At 41.5% G+C, this 13,942-nt stretch overlaps 1 protein-coding gene across 1 annotated transcript in view; it reads right to left on the reverse strand.

Moving 5' to 3' along the window:
• Window positions 1-765: 765 nt before the first annotated feature.
• The window catches only part of SUDS3 (SDS3 homolog, SIN3A corepressor complex component), a 152,878-nt gene continuing 139,701 nt past the window's right edge, over window positions 766-13,942 (reverse strand). The window contains exon 14 of the mRNA XM_019950227.3: window positions 766-837. The gene's annotated coding sequence lies outside the window, so the exon portion shown is untranslated. The remainder of the gene's footprint in view (window positions 838-13,942) is intronic.

Consider the following 13,942-nt stretch of genomic DNA (forward strand, 5'->3'; position numbering starts at 1 on the left):
AGGAACCTGGATCCCTGAATCACCAGATGGAGGAGAGCCTTTGCCAACTCACATGAGGCTTTATCTGAGCAAAATATAAACTTCTGAGATGTTCGACCACTGAGATTTCAGGTCTCATCTACTGTGGCAGCTAGCATTAATAATCCTAACAAAGATGACTTTAACATACATTGAGCAAATTAAACGTGTATGGGAAATAAGAGAGCTAGAAAATATACAGTAAACTCCAAATGACAAGGATGGGGTGGGATTTGGGAGAGGGTAGAAGATTATGAAGCAGTTGTCACCTTACTAGTGACAGTGTGAAAGGAAACAGAATTTGAGAGACAAGCCACAGCCGTCCAGGACCACATCCCCCCAGACAGCATATCCAAGTGTAATCAGCCCACCTCAGTCATGAGCATCCACACTGGAGCAAAAGCCGAGGATGACTTTCACACCAGTTTAGACATTTTCAGATCATCCTAAGCTCAATTACGGCTAAACCAGTAAGAAGCCCCAAACATCATTATTGGAAAATCACCAACCAGGCCCGCTAATTGTATTTGTGGCCTCTTCACCATATTAGTAAAGCAATAAGTGCAGCATGATCTTCCCAGGGGATAACTGTTCACAAGGCCAATTTCCTTAGGAGGAGACTTTCATATTGCACCAGCTTGGAACTAATGCGTCTCGGGAAATCAACTGTCAGATCAATAACATTTGCAACCAGAAAATGTTTGGAGCAAACAGTGGGGTACAGCCTGCAGTTGAGACCGATGTGATCCTTACCTGACACTTTCAAGCTGTCGTGACTCAGAGCCTTTGGGGTCAATTTGGAGATACTGTTCACATTCCCTGGCAAGACACAAAGAAGCCCCATCATAAGACTTTGCAACTCTTTCCTGGGAAGCTCACCATATTATCACTAAACTGAAAAAAGAAAACAACATTACTAAGCTCCTTCTGTGCTCCAAGCTTGATGCCTTGAGCAGTGTACATAGAAGTAAGTGGTCTTTATGGAAGTCTGGAAGGAGTTCAAATTCCAGATCTGAAGCTTCCTAAGGCAGTTTTCTTCACTTCTTCGAGTCTCAATTTTCAAGTCTGCACAATAGAAATAATAATACCTATTTTCCAAAAGTGTTTTGATCATTGAAGAGAAGGTGTATAAAGTGACCAGCGTAGTGTGTGGCACATAGTTAGTGCTCATTTAATAGTTACTGCTGGGCTTCCCTTGTGGCGCAGTGGTTGCGAGTCCACCTGCCGATGCAGGGGACATGGGTTCATGCCCCGGTCCGGGAGGATCCCACATGCCACGGGTCGGCTGGGCCCGTGGCCATGGCTGCTGGGCCTGCGCGTCTGGAGCCTGTGCTCCGCAACGGGAGAGGCCAGAGCTGTGAGAGGCCCGCATACCGCAAAAAAAAAAAAAAAAAAAAAAAAGACGTATCACAAAGTATGGTAAGTAGCTAAAGCTCTAGTTAGGCAAAAACTTACAGCTTTTTTCTTTTTTTTCTTTTTTAATTTTTTGGCCATGCCTCACAGCATGTGGGATCTTAGTTCCCCAACCAGGGATCGAACCTGTGCCCCCTGCAGTGTAAGCACGGAGTCTTAACCACTGGACCGCCAGGGAAGTCCCACAGCTTTAAGTGGATATATTAGAAAACAAGATAGGATGGAATCAATGATATAAATATCCATCTCAAGAAGTTAGAAAAAGAACAACAAATCAAACTCAAAGTAGAAGGAAGAAAATAACAAAGATAAAAGCAAAAAATCAATGAAACAGAAAACAAACTTACAATAGAGAAAATCAACAAAGCCCAAAATTGGTTCTTCAAAAAGGCTAATAAAATTGATAAATGCCAATCAAGATCCTATGGGCATTGAAGAGATAACAATATGATTATAAACAACTTTATACCATTAGAACTTGACAATGTAGATGAAGTATGCAAATGAGAAAAACACACCTTACCAAAACTGACATAAGAAGAAATAAAACATCTGAATACTTCTATATCTATTAAAGAAATTGAATCTGTAATTAACATTCCCACAAAGAAATATCTAGATCCAGATATCGAATCCTTCCAAGCATTTAAACAAGACATAATACTGACCTTACACAACAACTACTAGGAAATATAAAAAAATGAAACATTTCTCAATTCATTTTTTAAGGTCAACATAACCTTGATACGAACACCTGGATACCAAAACCTGACAAGGAAACTATAAGAAAAAAAAGTACAGTCCAAACTCTCTCTCAGACCCAGATGCAAAACTCCCAAACAAAATATTATCAAATCAAATGCAGTTACACATAAAAAGGATGCTAGATCATGACCAAGTTTGGTTTATCTCAGGACTACAAAGTTGATTTCACATTTGAAAAGAAATCACTATAATTGTCCACATTTATGGAACAAATGTCAAAAGGGAATACAGAATCATCTCAACAGATAAAGAAAAGCACGTGAAAAAGTCAAATACCCATTTATGGTTTAATCTTAGCATACTAAGATACTTTTGATAAAGGGTAGCTACAAAAAACTAGCACCAACACCACATGTAATGGTGAAATATTGAAGAATTTCTCTATGAGGTTGGGAATGAGTTAGGGATACCCATTACACCACTTCTGACCCACCATATCAGAAGTTCTGCAGACCAGCTGTTCAGCCCATGCTCTCTGGCAACTTCCTTTGCCACCCAGAGGTAGGCCACTCCTATAGGTCAGGTGTGGCCCACATCTTCCTGTTTCTCCATCATTGGTGGACTGCGTATTTCTATGGGGCCCACACCTTCTCCAAATAGCTCTGAATTTCAGCCTAGGCAGTGGGGATGGGGGCCCTCTTAAGTTTCCAAGCATCTTTATTTATTCACTATCTCTTGGCCCCAGGGGTAGTAACAACTTTCTGTAGTTGCTCCTGTGTACCCCTTAGTCATCTTCTACCCTTTTAAATAATGATCCGTCTTTTTACTAGTCAACACATTTTTATATTAAATTTTCCCTATTCAAATTACTGGTCCAGCTTCCGTCTCTTCATTGGACCCTGACTGATACAAGACCTAAATAAATGCAAGAATAAATAATATTCATGGATTGGAAGACTCAACATTCTAAAGAAGTCATTCTAAGTTGAGCTATAGATTTTAACAAAACCTCAGTCAAAATCCCAACAGGTTTCTTTTTGTTTGCATTGATAAGTTAATTCCACAATGTATATGGAAATAAAAAGGGCCAAGAATATCCAAGATAATCTTGATGATGAACTAAGTTGGAAGATTTATACTTTCAGATATTAAAAACTATAATGAAGCTACAGTAATTAAGACAGTGGGGTAATGGTGCAAGGTAGATGAATAGATCAGTAGAAGAGAATACAGTCCAGAAACAGACTTATAATATATGGTTACTTGATTTATGACAAAGAGACCATTGCAGTGTGGTAGGGAAAGATACTATTTTTCAAAACTGGGGCTCAGTCAGTGGAAATCCACATGGAAAAAAGAAAGTATCTTGCTTCACACTATATATAAAATCAATTCCAGGGGGATGGTAGACCTTAAATGTAAGGATACAAAAATAAAGCTTCTGAAAGATAAACCTAGAATAAGCAAAGATTTTTTTCAACAGGACCTACAAAACACTAATTTAAATGACTGATAAATTAGACTTCATTAAAATTAAGAACTTCTGTTCATTAAACTCAACAATAAGATACTGAGGAACTGCCAAACTGTTTTCCACAATATTTGCACCATTTTATATCCCTGCCAGCAATGTATGTGTTCCAATTTCTCTGCATTCTCTCCAACACTTGTTATTTTTCTTTCTTTTTTTAAATTATGGCCATCCTAATGGATATGAAGTGGTATCTCTCATGGTTTTGATTTGCATTTCTCTAATGACTCATAAAAAGGAATAAAGTACTAACATATACTACAACTTAGACAAACCTTGAAAACAGTGAGCTAAGTGAAAGAAGCCAGGCACAAAAGTCCACATATTATACGACTCTCCTTATAAGAAATGTCCAAAATCGGCAAATCTATAGAGACCAAAAGTCAACTGGTGCTTACCAGAGGATAGGGAGAGACGGGAACTGGGACTGGCTGCTAAGAGGTATAGGATTTCTTTTTGGAGTGATAGAAATGTTCTCGAATGAATAATGGTGATGTTGCGCAACTCTGTAAATATACTAAAAACCACTGAATTGTATACTTTAAAGGGTGAACTTTATAATATGTGAATTATATCTCAATAAAGCTGCTATTTTTAAAAGTACCTAGATATGAGCTCACTGCTCAGTTGACTTTGTCTGCTTGCTCTCACCTGATATTCACTGTCTGTCGAACCCTTAAATATATTTTGGTTATTTTGCTCCTTAGTAAATTACATGTGCTTATTCTTCTATAATAAATCAGTTTGCAAATGACCAAAGATACTTTTTTATAAAAACATAGGTCTTGCTTTTAAGAGAATTCTTTGAAGTGTCCGTGGATGTAAAATGATGTCTTAAATAATTGAAAATAGTTTTTAAATAATATTAACCAAACAAGGGGTGTGATGAAAACATTTAGTGGTGGTTAATCTGACAAAAACAGGTTTTAAATCATAAAGTGGCACTTAATTGACCTGCAATAACTGGCTTGTTAAATCCAAATTAAATCATTATCTGAAGCTCTTTTTTAAAAAAGTAGAACTCCTAAAGATTTGCAGGAAAAAAATTAGTTAAGTCCAAGAAATAGCAATGAGAGTTGGATACTGAACCAATTGTTGAAGAAGCCTAGAAACTTTTGCATTACTCACTTGCCCAATGTTGTTTAATAAGAACTTACTGGGCACTTGCTATGCACTAGGCATTGTGCTGGATGCTGAAAGCACAGTGTGAAGCAAGGAGACAGGTGTCTACCCTCCTGGACCACACAGTCTAGCCACTGGCACTGCCCAGTAGAAACAATATCAGCCACATCTGTAATTTTAATTTTCCACTGGCCACATTAAAGAATTAAGAAGAAATAGTTGGAATCATTTTAATAATTTATTTAATTTACCCCACTATATCCCAAATATAATTTGCCGCACTATATCTCAAATATAATTTCAACATGTTACAATATAAAGAATTACAAATGATATATTTCACATTCTTTTCTTCATGCGCTAAGTCTTTGAAACCCAGTGTGTAATTCACACTTAAGGCACAATCTCAAGTCAGACTGGCCTCATTTCACATGCTCAGCAACACACAGGATGTGACTAGTGGCTACCATGTTGGACAGTGCAGTTCTAGCTGTATTACTATCTCATTTTTGTTTTTTTTCTCTTTCATTCTATTTTCCCTAATGTTCTCAGTATGTCGTTCGGACCCTGGCTTTGAGGTTAGAATTAATATGGAAAATAGGGCCTGCGTATGGAAAAGTACCTATTACCATAAAAACTTTATAATACAAATCGCAGTATTGTCACATGAGGTACTCATTTAATTACACCTATATTTGGCATCTTGTTGGCTGCTGCATTGTTGGTGCCAGGCACACAACAGGTGTCAAAAAATGCTTATTGAATGAGTACAAGTCCTGTGAGTTTCCAAGTGGGAGGAATCCCTATGGCTGGAAGGGGCTGAGAAGACTTCTTAAAGGATTTATTCATTCATTCAACAAATATTTTTTGACCAACCACTATGATGGGTTTGAACTGGGTCTAGATGCACCAACAGGACTAGAACAATGTAAGTAATCCTGACTGGTTGGTTCACCATGTTGACCCAACCATTGCTTCAGAGACTTCAGTCCTTTTTCAAGGACCTTAACAATTTTCACCAAAAACCATGGGCGCTATTGTGTATCTCCTTAAATTGACTCACATCTTTTGACTTAGGAAAATTCTAACATATAAATTCAAGCATATAACATAAATGTAAAACCACTATCCTTTGCCATTATTAACAACAACTACAAAAAAATAAAAACAACATATCCAGTGCTATTAAATTCTCTAAAGGTACTGTTGCCCATTGGAGACTCTCAGGCAACGGCCTGGTTTCCCTCCTTGTTCAAAAGTAGATTAGCCAACACTAGAGAGGTGTTAGAAACATATTAGTACCTAACGAATACCGTCTCCCTGCCATAATCAGTAGGTAAGGCATTTGAAAAAAGAATAGCTATGTGATTCAACTGTATGCAACGTTCAGTGCTGCCTAAAGTCATCCTGTGCGTAACCAGTGGTACACATACCACATTCTGTTCCAAGAACATGAACGGCTTCCAGAAGGAGACCAGGCAGGCGGCCTGTTTTAAGATTCAGTGAACATGCCACACTTGCCTATAAACCAGACCCTCTAAGACGTCATTACCTTTGAGGAACATCCTGTTTCCAAAGCAAGCACACTCTCCTCTCTTCCTCTGCAGTTGGAGGATACACCAATGTTCACAGTGCAGAATAGCCATAAACTATATTCCTAGTGTGAAGTCTGGCTACAGCTTGTTTTTAAGGGAAGCGATACGTTGTTCTGGTTTAAAGCCCAGGCTTTGGAGTCAGACAAACCCAGATTGGCATCAGTCTCTGCATCTCTATGATGGCAGTCAAGTGACTTAACTTCGTTAAGTCTGTGCGCCTCGTATGTAAAATGGGAATAATAGCCCTTGCTTACAGAATTATTGTGAGGATTAAATAAGATGGTATGCCTAAAGTACCTGGCACAGTCCTGACAGTTAAAAAACATTCCAAAGTGTTTCTTGTTGCTGTTGTTGCAACTGCTGCTGTTATTCAGATGGAATCCTTTTGTATCAACCAGAGAAGCAAAACCGCTTGGAGATAGATAGATATATAGATAGATAGTAACGTACATATATACATACATACATATACACATATATTTTCATATATTTAAAAATTATTTTTACGTAGAACATATAAAATATATATCTCTGCATAGTTATATATAAATATATGTAAAACAAAAGGGATTTGTGATAGGAAATTGGCTTTATGCACTTGTGGGAGCTGATTAAACAGTCTCTGAAAGGCTGTTGTCTTCACATCTAATGCTGCAGCTTGATGTCCTTGGAATGGGCAGTTGGAAAGGGAAGAGGGATGTAAGGTGGGGAGAGCAAGAACGTGCTGAAACACCACGAAACCCGTGACCATTCCTGTTGCGCCTGGTGGAAGTGCTATGAGTGTCCTGAGGAAGCTGGGCCCTTAGTCACAGAGCTGAACACACACACCCAGCCCAGGAGTCAGAGGCACTGACGGGGGAGCCGTTGCAGGCCCCGCCGCTGCTCATGTTGCCCCTAAGATGATCAAGCAGATCAGCAAGAACACGCGTGAGCTACAAACTGGCTGCTGCTCTCCTGTGCCCTCCAGATCTCCCAAGAATCTCCCTGGTGGCTCCCCCTAATTGGAAACACACAAGAAAAGGACTGTGGGGATTGCAGTTCATACTAGTCACGTTGATAGATGCATTACAAAGCCACCGCACCACCCCAAAACAAAAGAATTCCCGCGAAGGAATTTTCACACTAGAAGGAGTTTTCACAGGGGAGTGCCAAGGAATGTTACTTGCACCACTATGGAACAGTGTTTTGGGACATAACTGACATGAATCTTTCTCTCCCTCTCTTTCTCTGTCATGTATCATTCATGAATCTCTATGCACTGACATGGAAAGATCTCTGAGACCTCTTGTTAAGTGAAAAGAACTTGTCATAAAGCAATATGCCTAAGAAAATCCCCCCTGAGGTTAAACATACACACACACACACACACACACACACACACACACACACACACACACACACACACACACACACACACACACACACACACACACACACACACCAAAAAACAAAACTGTGTACGTGTACTTAGTGTATGTAAGTTCACAGAAAATGAAAGGTCCAGAATGATACATGCGTGGCTTACGGTGTTCCTTTCTGGAGAGGGGGAGAAAATTGGGATGGTGGTGAAGGGGATCTTTCCCTTTCCCAAATGACTGATCCACAAACATTTTATTTGGACTAAACAGGTTGGTTTATTTTTTAATCGTTGCCAACACTTAAAAATTACAAGACTTCACATAAAAATCTCCAGTCCTGGATTTCTTTTTAATTACAAGTTCTGGTAACACTAGGCTCCCTCCCATGTGGCAACGCTGGGCTGGAGCTGAGTGGTGGCTGATACCCCGGATGGAGCACAGGTCGCCACAGTGGCCAAAATTTGCTGCCTGACCCATTGCCTTCCCATCTCTTGTTAACAGAACCCTGATGTTATTCATCTCATCTGCTGAGCAGCCACATGCCTCAGGTGACCCTCCCCGCTCCTGGGTGCAGGTGTAAATCCTGATTGGCCTAAGTCAATTGCGGTGGGCACATGTCCCTCGCCAGGGACCTGCTTAGGCTTAGCCATGTGACATAATCCTGGCCAAAGGGCCTGGGGTGGGGCTTCTGGGAAATATTTCCCTTACCGATTACAAAAAAGAAAACAAAACAAAACTCCCTCTCTCTCTCTCTCTCTCTCTCTCTCTCTCTCTCTCTCTCTCTCTCTATATATATATATATATATAAATCAACAGAGGAAGACACAGACTCAAATTCATTCACTGGAATGGCAATGTGGAAAAAAGTTGACTTTTTTTCCTGCTGCTGAATTAGCCACTCTGGAACTACCTCCCTCCAGAGTTCTCATGATACAACATAATTTTTTCCTGACATGTGAACCTCTCCCGGTATGGCTTTCTTTTACTCATAAACCAAAGCATCCTAACTGATATAAACTTAGTCTCAACCCTGCTTGGATCTTGGATCTCTGGGCATACAACTCATCTCTCCCCAGACATGCCACCAAGATCCTCATCTTCTGTCCGTATTCTGCTTTAAGCATCCTCCCCCATCCCCCATCTTTAGATTCCTGGCTGGCAGATTCTTAGTCATCCCTAAAAGTCCAGGTTAATTATCACTTTTTCTCCTATAGCTTCTTCAATCTCCAACTCCAGGCCAAATGAACTTCTCCTCTTCCGTGTTCCCATAAATTGCTCCCCAAACCTCCATTTTTAGCACTTTCTTCCCAGACCTTCGTGAGTCTATCTCCCCAGCTGTATGCTACACATACACAAACTGTGTCCTAGTTCCTAGTCCCTAGATTCCTGGAAATCTGAATCCCCAGCAGAGGTTTACAGAATTCAATCAATGTCTTGGTTGTTGTCCGTGACCTCCAGCCTCCCCACCTGTTAAAGAATCCTGAGTAGGATTCAGTCTAAAGACAGAAAGAGGGATTCTAGGACCCTTTGAGCCTCTTTCTAGCTCTGTGACAATTTTAAGACTCCCAGATCATAGGAAGCAGAATAATAGAAAACTATCTGAAGATTATGTTTGCTAAGGATCTACTTATTCCTTTATCTCAATAAAGATTTGCTGTGCATTTACTTCTCTGTGCCAGGCACTGTGCTAAGCACTAGGGTTATCATGGGAAACAAGACAACTGGCCAAGCCTTCATGAAACTCAACCCTTGGTGGGAAACAGAGACTCCCCCCAAAAAAAACTCATGTGATAAATGCTATTAAAAGCTAGGGGCATGTACCCAGAAGTGGGATTGCTGGACCATAAAGTAGTTCTATTCTTAATTTATGAGGAACCTCTATACTGTTTTTCCATATTGGCTGCACCAATTTACACTCCAGCCAACAGCGCACAGAGAAAGGCTCCTGTCCAACCACATCCTCCCCCACACTTGTTATCTTTTGTCTTCCCGATAACAGCCATCCTAACAGGCGTGAGGTGGTATCTCACTGTCGTTTTGATTTGCATTTCCCTGATGATTAGTGATGTTGAACACCATTTCATACACCTGCTGGTTATTTGCATGTCTTGTTTTGAGAAATGTCTACTCGGGTCCCTTGGCCATATTTAATCGGGCGATTTGGGGTTTTGCTACTGGTCTGTGTGAGTTCCTTACATATTTTGAAATACTAACACCTTACCCAATACATGGTTTGCAAATAGTTTCTCCCGTTCTGTAGGTTGTCTTTTCACTCTGCTGAGTGTTTCCTTTGCTGTGCAGGAGCTTTCTAGTTTGATGCAATCTCACTTGTCTGTTTTGGCTTTTGTTGCCTGTGCTTCCGGTATCACATTCAAAATACCATTGCCTAGACATTAGCTTGATTATAGTGATTATTTCACAATGTACATGACCATGAGCGCAAAGAAGAGTTGCCTAGCCCAAGCATGAGAAGTCAACAGATTGCTCCCAGAGCTATGTTATACAAGATAATAACTAAAGGCTGCAGAAAGGAGCTTGGAGAGTATTCCAGGTAGAGGGAAGAAAGTGTGTAAAAGCACAGAGGTGAGATAGAACATAAGAAGCTTTAAAAAGTTCGGTTTAGATAAAACACAGAGTGCAAAGGTGGCTGAGAAGGTAGCAGAAAGTCACATTGCAAAGCATATGGTGAAGCCATAGTAAAGCATTTGGTATTCATCCTGAAGGCAATGGGGGGCTATTTAAAGTTCTAGGTGGGAGAGTGGCACCGATTTTCCTATTAGCTCTCTCTAACTTGGTGTGGAGACACGTTTCGGTTAGCCTGGAGGCAGGAATACTAGTTAGGTGGAAGAGGATGGTGGTGAAATATTTGAAGGTGGAAAGAACAGAAGCACACAGCACTTTCACCAGAATTTAGAACACTGCACACCTGCAAGTCACTTCCCCAACCTGGGTAGACACACTGACACACATGCGTCTACAATCTAACGCTGGTGTTATTCAGGGAAAGTCTGAAGAACCTTACCACATGTTCCAAGGGGCAAAGACAGACAGAATTACATGATCATATTGGGAAATACTGGGTTAACCAAAGTGAAGCAGATGTCTTTACTGCAGGCCATCAGAAAACCTTTGATATGCAACTGTGAATTTGCGAAAAAGAAGATACAATATGTGATGTTTTTCACGTGTAGTTAAATATGAACTGCTTCTCCTTCGGTCTTTCCCATCTCAGGAGATAGTACCTTTTATCCATTGAGACCCAAACTCCTCTTTTTTCCTCACACAGCACAGCAAGTCCTGTAGGCTCGACTTTCAAAACAGATGCCAAGTGCAACCACTTGTTACCGCGTGCACTGCTGCCCTCTGGTTCAAACCACCATCTTTCACCTGGATCAACGCTTCCGAAATCAGCTCCAGGCTCCCAGTCCTGCCCCCTACGGCCTATCCTCCGCACAGCAGCCAGAGTGATCCTTCCAAAATGTAAGTTGGATCACGTCATTTTCCTGCTTAAAACCGTCCAACAGCTTCCCATCTCATTCAGATGAACATTCAGAGGCCTCCTCGTGGCTCCCGGGCATTGTGAGATCCGGCCCTGCACACCTCGCTGACCCTCTCCCCACTTCAGCCCCTGTGAGCCACATTCCTTCCTGCTGTTCCATGAACCCACCATGCACATTCCCATCTCAGGGCTCTGCACCTGCCCACCCCTAAGGAATTGTTTCTTCTCATCATTCAGGTCGCCACAGACAGAGGGGCTTGGCCTCATTTGTTACATGTCCCCATCATCCAGAATAGTGCTAGGCACATGGCAGGAGCTCAACAAGTCCTGAATGAATAACTTCGTATTTGAATGGCATGGCACCCAACAACTCACTATTCTAGAGCACATCTGGCTGGATGAATGTGGTAAAATATCTGTCCTCTTGCCTCTTCCCAGGTGAGAAGAAAAAAAAACCAAAAACCCAAATAAATAAAAACAAGCCACCATTCTTCCCTTTGGTGTGCTGAAACTATTTCTTCACAACAGCTTCAGTTCATTTTACAGGGAGAAAAATGCACAGCCCAACTTCTTCAGGTTAATTCAAAGCTCCAGTATTAGCTGACATATGATGGATGCTACATAACAGCCCCTGTCGGTCTTGTGTCTCTGGCACAGAGCTCTATAAATACTGGAGGGAAGGGACAGGAAGGGAGGAGGAACTGATGTATCAGCTCAAAAGGTCTTGCTTCTCACTGCCTGGAAAGTCCACTCCTTGGCCCCAATTGCTTCATGCCAACCCTCTGTATTTTCCAGGTGCCTTTAAAGATCCCAGCACTATGATAAGCCCAAAAGAACACAGAAGACAAAGAGCCTCAAGTTGGATTCTGCGTCAACCAGAGGTTAGAAGCAAAATTCAAATCCCAACACAGTCTAATCGTAACCCAAGCACAGTCATCTCCCTCCTGTGAATGATCTCTTGCTAGTTTGAGGGCTTTGGACAGATTATATACATTTTGAGCCTCAATTTGTTTATCTGTAAAAGGGAGATATTCATCTTTGCCTCAAAAAGTCATTGCAAGAATTTAATACACACAAACATCAATGTGCTTAGCAGAATCTGGCACACCAAGTATCAAAATGATCCACTATTAACATTAATAATATTATGGATGTTCAAAGTCTGTTTCCACACCTTCACCATTTTGTGTGTGGGGCGTTCATGGGTTTTTAATGATTAAAGAAGTAGTTCTCAATCTTTGCTGCATCTTAGAATCACCTGGGGAGGTTTTAAAGCTCCTGACACTAGGCTGCCACCCCGACCCCAGTTACTCGCAATTACATTGTAATCGCTGAGGGTGCGGATCAGGTGTCAGTATTTTTTTAGCTCCCTAGTGATTCCAATGTGCAGCCAAATTTGAGAAGCATGGACTAAATTACTGACATCACATTTGTAAGCACATGGTAGATGTTAAACAAATGTCCCTTTCTTCCACCCCTCCAACGACTCTGGAAGAATGAGTTCCTCATAAGATCTGAGATCTTTGCCACTTTTATGATTATATAAACAGAAATGACAAAGCTTTTGGAAATCAAATAAGATATAACTGCACAGACCAAGATAGGTTATGCAAATTATATTCAAATCAACAGTTATGCAAATGCTCTTGTGGCCCTTCTAACTATTTTATAGGCCCAGAGAAGCCCCAGAAAGACTCTGGTGGAAATACATGCCTTAAACGACAGATACAAAGACAGAAAGTTACTGTCTCAAGAGTAGGTGTTCGCAAAACAAGGCAACTCACCTGAGTATGAAGAAAATGGAGAGACCCAGCAAAGAGGAGAAAGGGCGGGTTTTGGCTCTAATCAAGGAGTAGATTATCTTTATTTGGGTTTAATTATCTTAAAACTAGACACTACCTCTTCCTGCTTCAAGAAATACATCTAAAAGGTAGGCTGCAGGGGGGCAGTAAGTGAGCAATACCAATAACACAGGTGTTTTTACCTTGCTTTTCATCTGTGGCTTTGGAAACACTTTACAAATATTAGTTGATTAAGCCACCCAACAGTTTTGCAAAGAATATATTATTATCCTCATCCTTCAGATGGATGAAACCACCCTTATTGGAAGACAGTGCTAATTCATTATCCCAGGACCAGCCTTGGCAATTCTCACAGCTGAATAGATACCTTTGGGGAGGCTGTGGGGGGGAGAGAGGCGGTGGGGGGGGAGGGGCGGGGAGGCGGAGGACTCACTTGCTCTCTGCATTCATTTATTCACACAGTCATTCATCCACAGGCTTTCCTTGAGGGCCTACTATGGGTTCTGGGCTTGGTGGGGAAATGCTAGACTCTGAGGACAGGGATTGTGTCTTAGTCTTAGCTGCATGCTTAGGAGCTAGAAAAGTGCCTGGCACATAGTAAGTGCTCACTGCACATGGGTTTAAAAATGAAATGAACAGGGCTTCCCTGCTGGTGCAGTGGTTGAAAGTCCGCCTGCCGATGCAGGGGACACGGGTTCGTGCCCCGGTCCGGGAAGATCCCACATGCCGCGGAGCGGCTGGGCCCGTGAGCCATGGCCGCTGAGCCTGCGCGTCCGGAGCCTGTGCTCCGCAACGGGAGAGGCCACAGCAGTGAGAGGCCCGTGTACCGCAAAAAAAAAAAAAAGAAATGAACAAAAATGAGTGAGACACAATCCCTGCTAAACACACACAGTCTGAGG

Source organism: Tursiops truncatus, chromosome 13, assembly GCF_011762595.2.
Source record: "Tursiops truncatus isolate mTurTru1 chromosome 13, mTurTru1.mat.Y, whole genome shotgun sequence".
NCBI lineage: Eukaryota > Metazoa > Chordata > Mammalia > Artiodactyla > Delphinidae > Tursiops > Tursiops truncatus.